Source organism: Gekko japonicus, unplaced genomic scaffold (genome assembly GCF_001447785.1).
Source record: "Gekko japonicus isolate JY-2015 unplaced genomic scaffold, Gekko_japonicus_V1.1 scaffold776, whole genome shotgun sequence".
Taxonomy (NCBI): domain Eukaryota; kingdom Metazoa; phylum Chordata; class Lepidosauria; order Squamata; family Gekkonidae; genus Gekko; species Gekko japonicus.
The window spans coordinates 579,954-588,772 of NW_015161428.1; positions in this window are offsets into that span (position 1 = coordinate 579,954).

Here is an 8,819-nt window from a genome sequence, read left to right on the forward strand (position 1 = left end):
CTGGCAACCCTGGGCTCCACCCCCAGGCCGACTGGCTCCGCCCTCCAGCCCAAGGAACTGAAGACCTGCAAGCACAACGCGGGGAGAGCAGCTTCCCTGTCTTTGACTCAATTCTATGGGATTCATAGCTCACACAGCTTCTATGTATAGGTGATCGGATTTAGTACTAACTTAGTTTGTTATGACTGTTGATGTATGTTGTAAAAATTTGTAATGGTGACTAATTGGTTGGTTTGTAATTTTGGATTCTCAGGACATTTGAAGAAGAAGAAGAGGAGGAGATTGGATTCATACCCCGCCCTTCACTACCCAAAGGTGTCTCAGAGCAGCTCACAAACACCTTTCCCTTCCCCTCCCCACAACAGACACCCTGTGAGGCAGGTGGGGCTGAGAGAGCTCTTGACAGAAACTGCTCTTTTTCAAGGACAGCTCTTATCAGAACTATGGCTTGCCCAAGGTCATCCAGCAGGTGCAAGTGGAGGAGTGGGGAATCAAACCCGGCTCTCCCAGATTAGAGTCCGCGCACTTAACCACGACACCATACTGTTTTGTATACTGTTTTGCAGTTATTATATGTCTTGATATGTTATAAAAAGGTAAAGGTTCCCTTGCTCGAAAGCCAGTCGAATCCGACTCTAGGGTTGCGGTGCTCATCTCCGTTTCAAAGCCGAAGAGCCAGCGCTGTCCGAAGACGTTTCTGTGATCATGTGGCCGGCATGACTAGACTCCGAGGTGCACCTTCCCACCTAAGTGGTACCTATTAATCTACTTGCAATTTCTTGCTTTCGAGCTGCTAGGTTGGCAGGAGCTGGAACTAGAGACGGGAGCTCCCCCCGTCATGCGGCACCTGGGTCTCGAACTGCTGAACTACTGACCTTCCACTGCCTGCAGTTCAGCGTCTTAACCACTTGAGCCACCGCAGCTCCTCTGATAGGTTATAGTTCCTCTTAATAAACATTTTAAAAATGAAAAAGAAAAAAAAAGGGAAGGGCAATCCGCTGACGTCTTTGCTCACCTCCCTTCTATGCTTTGCCTTTCTCCCTCCGTGGTTCTCCGCTCCTCCCCCCGTTTGATCCTCACAAGAACAACAGCAGCCCTGTGAGGTGGAGGTCTGGCTAAGAGGCTGCGCCTGGCTCGCGGTTCAGTGAGCTTCCCGGGCCGAGGGGGGATTTGCACTCGGGTCTCCCAGGTCCGACGCCAACTCCTATGCCACGCAAAGGCACTTAGCTGAGAAGGCGGCAGGCAGGATGGCACACACACAGTTCCTGAAGTTCAATGGCTTCAAAAGGGCTTTGGTTGAGACGCAATATTCCCTCTAAGCTAGGGAGTCCTGTGAGCAAAAATTCTACTCTGTGAGCTACTGGCATTCAAGTTGTGAGCGGGTGATTTGGCTACCGCATAAATTAGTTTGCTCTGGAGCCCTCCTTCCTGAGCTAAGGCAAAAATGTGTGAGCCAGAGGCTAAAAAACTGTGAGCTGGCTCACACTAACTCAGCTTAGAGGGAACACTGGTTGAGCGAGACGAAAACTACTTTCCCTGGGGGGATGAACAGTTGCGTGAGAAAGAGCGCGGCCGGTGGGGGGCGCCCCTCGGAGGGGACCAGAGGGAGAGAGAAGCTGCCCTTACCCAACCGCTCTGGGCTGCCCTGGGCCCCTCGACGGGCGCTCCAGCGACAGTCTCCGCCGTGCACACGTGGGCGCATGATGCCCTACAAGCCCCAAGCATGAACCGAGCGGCTTCGGGTGGGCAGTTCGAGGTATCTGTCGAGGGAGCCCCCTGACTAGTCTCCAAAGCTCAGGCCGGGACCAGCGCCGACCCTCTTTCCTGCGGCCCCCGGGACTCCTCCATCATCTGCTCAGCAGGTCCCTCGCGGGCGGGCGCCGAACCGGCCGTCTCCTGTCGCTCGGGCGCCTGCTGCAGGAAAGCGCCGTGGGGGTTCGGCGTTCCGCGGCTGGGCCCGACGCTGCTCGCCCGGCACTGTCTGCTGCGCCAGAAACAACCTTGCCGGGCGGGCGGGCGCCCTGTTGGGGATCCACCACGGGCGCCGGACAGGCAGGCAGGCAGGCGAGCGGCGGAGCTGGGCGGGCCGCGCCCCCTCGCTCTGCCCCCCCTCCCCGGCTGGAAGGCGGGGCCGCGCCCAGGTGCGGCTTTAAAGCGCGGCGAGCGCGCCCGGTCGGCAGAGCGCAGCGCCATGCGCAGCCGGGCGGCGAGATGCGCGGGCTGGAGACGGCCGCCTTGTGCCTGCTGCTGGCGCGGGTGGACGCCTATTTCGGGTCAGCAGCGCTCTCCTCCGGGGTCTTGCGTCCGTGGCGCCTCGCCTCGCCTCGCCATGCAGGCCAGGCAGAGACTTTCGGTGCCGGCGGCTCTTGGCTTCCCTCCGGCTCTCTCCGCTTCCGCGCCCGTCTCTTCTCTGCCCACCGTCGCTGCTCCCTGCTCCTTCTCTTCAGCAGGCTCTTCTCCCCCCCTGCTTTTGGCCCGCGGTGGGTGGGTCGCGCGCCCCCCGGGTCTCTTTGCACCGCGGGCGCCCTCGCCTTTCCCCGCGCTCCTGGGGGCAGCGCACCGAGGGCTGTGGGCAGGGCTGACTCGGCTTCTTGCAGGGCTGTCCCGGTGCCCGCGCTGGGGGTGGGTGGGGGACTGGGTCGGGAGCAATGCTCCCTCCAAGCTGTGAAGTCCTGTGAGCAAAAATTCTACTTTGTGAGCTGCTGGCATTAAAGTTGTGAACAGGCGATTCGGCTACTGCATCAATGAGTTTGCTATCAGCCCTCCTTCCTGAGCGAAGTGAGCTGGAGGCTAAAAAATTGTGAGCTGGCTCACACTAACTCAGCTGAGAGGGAACACTGGTCGGGAGTCTCAGCTGGCACCGGCTGGAGGAGGGGGCGGCGGAGTCCGGAGGCCTGCGTCCTCCTGAATTGCCTGGGGTGGGGGCGCTGGAGGGAGCAGTCAGCCAAGTTTGAGTCCAGGGGCACCTCGGAGAGCAACAAAGTTGAATTCTGGGTATACGCTTTCCTGTGCATGCACACAGTATTTGGAGTTGGGGGAGAACAGGGGTGTATCTGTGGCTGTGGTCGGATGCACTCAATAATCCACTTTCAGTACACTTTCCAACTGGGTTTTCCCAGTACACGCAGTACAAATCCTGTTGGAAAGTGCATTGAAAATGGATTATTGAGCCGGTGACCACAGCCTGTGTTGTTGGTGTTGACACGTTGATTGGTTGTATGCTTGTCCTTTGACCTGCATTTGATGTTCAGCCTGGCTTGTGTATTTTTTCCAGCATGCCCGGAAATCTAAACCTTTTGATCAACGTTGTTGGTTGGGCTCAGTTTCTCTGGCGCTGTGCCTGGTGTCTCCTTGCGGGTGAGCTCCTAGTCGCAATGCTGGTTTGGGGGTGGGGTTAGGCACCCTTTTGGGCAGCTTCATCACTGGCCCTGGTCAGTGTATCTTAATGCCCAAAGGATCCCACGTCTTTCGTTTCTGCTTTGCTTCCCCTTTCCACTGACGTCTGCGGAATGCACAGCAGCGACGGGGCCCTGATTCCCAAACTGGAGTGTGTCTTGAGCTGTGAAAATATAGTTTCAAAATCTAGACTGGTGTGTTTTAGTTACTGAGACAGTTTGGTGTGGTGGTTAAGTGTGCAGACTCTAGTCTGGGAGAACTGGGTTTGATTCCCCACTCCTCCACTTGCAGCTGCTGGATGACCTTGGGCAAGCCATAGTTCTGTCAGAGCTGTCCTTGAAAGAGCAGTTCTTGAAACGACTCTCTCAGCCCCACCTACCTCACAAGGTGTCTGTTGTGGGGAGGGGAAGGGAAAGGAGTTTGTAAACTGCTCGGAGACTCCAAGTGCAGGGTATAAATCCAATCTCTTCTTCTTCAATTGTCCACTGTCAGGTTTTAAGTCTGTTTTACATTGAATGCTGAGAACCTGTTTTGTTAAAAAGTGGGCCGAAGGTCTCTATATAAACATGGGCAGATGAACTAGCAGTCTGACTCGGTAAAGCCAACTTCTGGAGCTTGCCTCCTTTGGGTTGGCGCATCAGCTACAGTAGCTGATTGGTGTAGTGGTTAAGTGCGCGGACTCTAATCTGGGAGAGCCAGGTTTGATTCCCCACTCCTCCACTTGCACCCACTGGATGACATTGGGCAAGCCATAGTTCTGGCACAGCTGTTCTTGAAAAAAGAGTTTCTGTCAGAGCTCTCTCAGCCCCACCTACCTCCCAGGGTGTCTGTTGTGGGGAGGGGAAGGGAAAGGAGTTTGTAAGCCGCTCTGAGACTCCCGTCAGGTAGTGAAGGGTGGGGTATAAATCCAATCTCCTCCTCCTCCTCCTCCTTCATGACCTCAGTTTTTGGTATGTAGGTAGATGGGTATTTCGGTTAGAAGTCTTACGTTTCTTTTATTAAACCTCGGAAGGGCAAGTTGTGTCATGTATCAAATACTCTCAATAACTATTGGAGCACTGTTAATGAGTATTTTGTGTCTGGGGGGGTGTTCATGACAATGGAAGTGTGGTGTTTTTTTTGTGTGTGTGTGTGGATTCTTAACTCCCATCGGGGCAATTCTGGAGATCAGAACTATTTTGCAAAAAAAGTGAGAAAAACTCGCTCAGTTGTGACAAACTATTGAATTGACAGGTGTTTCTAGCTTCACCTAATCTACCCTGACCTGTGGAAAGTGCTCCAAATGGTGCTCGTTTGCCCCTGGCAATTAGGGAGCAGCGAACGGGGGGGGGGGGGTGATTCTGGAGAATCAGTCAAGACTGGGGTGACTCTGTCAGTAGGTGGATTCTGCCTCCGTTCTCCCAGTAACTACATGAAACGTAAGAGAACAAAGTTAGAGTCCAGTCAGGCACCTTTAAGATCAACAAAATTTATTCAAGGTGTGAGCTTTTGCCTGCATGCACACTTCATCAGACGATGAAATGGAGTTACGTATCATAGTACCCACCTTGATCTGTCTACCTGAAATGTAGTACCCCAGAATTTTTAAAGAATGACATCCTTACTGTCCTAGTTTTGAAGTACAGTTCATGGAGAGAAAGAAATTCTGCAAAGCTATGTTGATGGGAGATAACTGTTTGAAAACGCTGCACAGCCTCAGAGACTGTCTTTTTTGCCAAAGTGGTGCAAACCAAGAACTGCTCGGGAACGGAGGCTGGGAAATAGTGCTCTGGATGGGCCCAGGGGGAGGATGTGGTCGGTGAAGTGGCTTTGGCTGGGAGCTGGGAAGGGTTTGAGATTTGTGCCTTGGTATGAAGCCACCTAGCCTTTCTTCCGTGGTCGCCCAGAAGTGTTGATATAGGAACAAATACTGACCTACCTACCTTAAAAGGAGCTGTGGTGGCTCAAGTGGTTAAGACGCTGAACTGCAGGTTGGTGGAAGGTCAGTAGTTCAGCAGTTCGAGACCCGGGTGCCGCATGGCGGAGTGAGCTCCCGCCTCTAGTTCCAGCTCCTGCCAACCTAGCAGTTCGAAAGCAAGACATTGCAAGTAGATAAATAGGTACCACTTCGGTGGGAAGGTCACAGCGTTCCGTGCGCCTTGGTGTTTAGTCACGCCGGCCACATGCCCACGGGAACGTCTTCGGACATCGCTGGCTCTTCGGCTTTGAAACAGAGATGAGCACCGCAACCCTAGAGTCGGACTCGACTGGCTTTCGAGCAAGGGACACCTTTACCTTTTACTTACCTAACTTAAAGGGTTGTTGTAAGAATGAATGCTGGAGAGAAGGCTTTACAAATGCAAAGTGTTTAGGTTTTCTCAGGCAGCAAACTGGCACAAGTCCCAGGATTCCTCATTCTGATTTTCATCACTTGTGTGTCCCTGTTGCTTCAGGGTCCCCCCCAAATGTAATACACTCACAATTCACACACAACAAGGTCTATCCTCTTCCTGCCTATTATGAATTAAGGTGTTTCCTCAAGATGTACTTCTGATTAGCAGACTCATATCTGAATAAAGCTATTCAAACACAGTAAACAAGGCCTTCTTACAAGGCCTTTCCTTATGCACTAGAAGGCGCTTAATCCAAAGCAATAGGGACGAACGAGTGACAACAGTGAGAATGCGGAAGAGCCACTGTTGCTTGAGGAGATTCTGTGAATGTCGGTAGACTGGCACGGGTGGCCCAGGCGAGCCCGGTCTTGTCAGATCTTGGAAGTTAAGCAGGAATCCCAGGACTGCTGTGCGGAACCAGGCAATGGCAAACCCCCTCCGTTGGTCGGCGGGGCTGCCATAAGTCAGATGTGATTTGGTGCCCCTTTACATACACAGGCACGTGAATTTGTGGGATCTACTCAGGGGTCCTTTCGTAGAAAAAGAGATGCTGGATCTCATTAGCATAACTCATTAGCATAACTCATTTGCATATGGCGCCGCTCGGGCTCCACTGGACTGTTTTGGATCGCTAGCTATCGGGGGGGAGGGGACGGGACATGCAGATCTGTTTTTGCAGAGGAGGGAGAGCTTGTACCTGAATAAAACTTGATCTTATAGGTGCCACTGGACTGTTTTGGACCGGGGGGGGGGTTTGCTTCTTGCTCTGACTGAGGGCTGCTGAGAGCAGGGGGTGGGGCTTGTTGCATGTGCCCGCCCCCTGGGCTCTTTACTGCCGGAGCTCCACTCCTGTGCGCTCCTGCAGGAAATGACCCCTGGATCTACTTCAAGAGATGTGATCTCTGTTGAGTTGAAGAAAACAAGTTGGCTTCTAGTCACCAGGCAGCTTGATGGGTGTTAAGCCTTTTGGAGTTAGTCGAAGTCAAACGCCGCAGCCTGAGTTGTGTGTGTGAACGGGACGGGTATAAATTGCTCCTCGACAGATGTTGCCGCCCGCCCTGAAAAACGGGCCTGTCAGCAGTTGCTTCAGTCACAGAACTTCGCCGGTGATGCTTTGAGTGGCAGAGGGAAGACCAGCGGCTCGTTTTCTGCGAGTCAGGTGGCCGTAACCGTGCAGCACAAGAGCCTGGTCAAGCTGGCTTCTCCACTGGCAGGAGGCCCAGAGAAGCTGAAATGCAGCATTGCTTGGAGAGGGCCTCGCTTTTGAAGCTGCTTCTCCACTGAAGGAGGTTTCCGGGCAGAAACAGAGTGGCAGTTCCAGGGGTGTGAAGATGACCCTAAGGCATAGGGACCAGTGCATGAGCCACAGGGATTCTGGGACTACCTGGCTGGATTTGGAACACCTGGGGCAGGTGGCTGGCCTTGAAAACAAAACCCCTGTAGCAACACCCTGTCTGTCTGTTTTGGTTGGGATGGCAGGGCACTTGTGCAAACCTTGGACAGTCCCCCTCTCCCCTTGGCAGGGGTCAGTCCTGGAAGCCGTGCCCGGAAGCTGTGAGCTCTGTTTGGAGCTACCGTGATCACTTTTGCATCCTTGGTCTTGCAGGAAAATTTGGCGTCCCCGTCTTGCCAATTCCCCGGCCTCCTGGGAAGGAGAAGGCAGGCAGGCAGGCAGGGAGGTATTTTTTTTCCCCCTTGCAGGAAGTGCACCCGTTCTGCAGCTTCCACAAAGCAGAAGGCTGTCTGACTCCCTTTTTCTCCCGGCTATCATTTCCTTAATGCAAAACAAATATTGAATATTGCCTTAGGTGGATTTGGTTGCTTAAGGGAGCTACAATCTTAACAGCAGCTGCTTTCTTTGGGTTTGTTAGGACGTTTCACCCAGCTGTTAGTGGGGGGAAAAGTTATGGATCGTTTCCTCATTTGTTACCAGGCGCTGCAGCTGCTTTGAGACTGCGCCGAAAACTGTGGGGATTCCTGCAAAACCTATGAGGCATCCAGTGTTTTCTAGCTCTAGGCTGATCCTGCATTGAGCAGGGGGGTTTGACCGGTGGCCTGTATGGCCCCTTCCAACCCTGTGCAATTCTATATGATTCTCTGAAAAGGCTGGCAGAAGAAGGCAATCTGTCATCCGTTGCACTGAGAAAACGCAGCAACGTTGGGTGCGCTTTTGGGTGAGTCTTTGGTTCCAGCAGGGCGACTGAGACCCAACAGGGCTGGCCAGGGTGCTGCCTGGATGGATAGCAGGGCTGCCGACCCCCAGGTGGCCCCTGGAGATCTCCTGCTTTTACAGTTGATCTCCAGACCCCTGAGACTCATTCCCCAGAGGGTGGGCTCTGTGGCCCTGTGCCCTGCTGCGGTCCCCCCCCCAGCCCTGCCAAACCCAGGCTTCACCCCCCAAAACCTGCAGGTATTTCCCAGCTCAGATCTGGCAGCCCTTCCTGATCAAGAGTGACACAAAAGGGCTCCCCTGTTTACATGGAGGGGTCTGTTGTAGGGTCGCCGGGTTCCCTCTGGCCAATGAGCGAGGGGATGGGAGGTAGAGTTAAAGATCTGGGTTGGGAAACGTCTGGCAATATGGGGGTGGAGCCTAGGGAGGACAGGGACCTCAGTCTGGTGTCGTGGTGAAGTGCGCGGACTCTAATCTGGGAGAACCGGGTTTGATTCCCCACTCCTCCACTTGCATCTGCTGGATGACCTTGGGCAAGCCGTCGTTCTGTCAGAGCTGTTCTCTCAAGAACAGTTTGCTCAGAGCTCTCTCAGCCCCACCTACCTCACAGGGTGTCTGTTGTGGGGAGGGAAAGGGAAAGGCGATTGTAAGCTGCTCTGAGACTCCGAGTGAAGGGTGGGGTATCAATCCAGTCTCCTCCTCCTCCTCTTCCTCTGCCACTGGCATCCATGCTTTGTTGGCAGGCAGGCAGGATGCCCCGGGGGCACCCAGATGAACACGAGGGTCGTCTTTTTTGGAGTAAACCTGAGGAGCCTGAGCCCAGCACAGGTTTCCTGCAAAACAGCTGCTTGAAGTGGTACACCAGAGGGTCTCAGCCCACT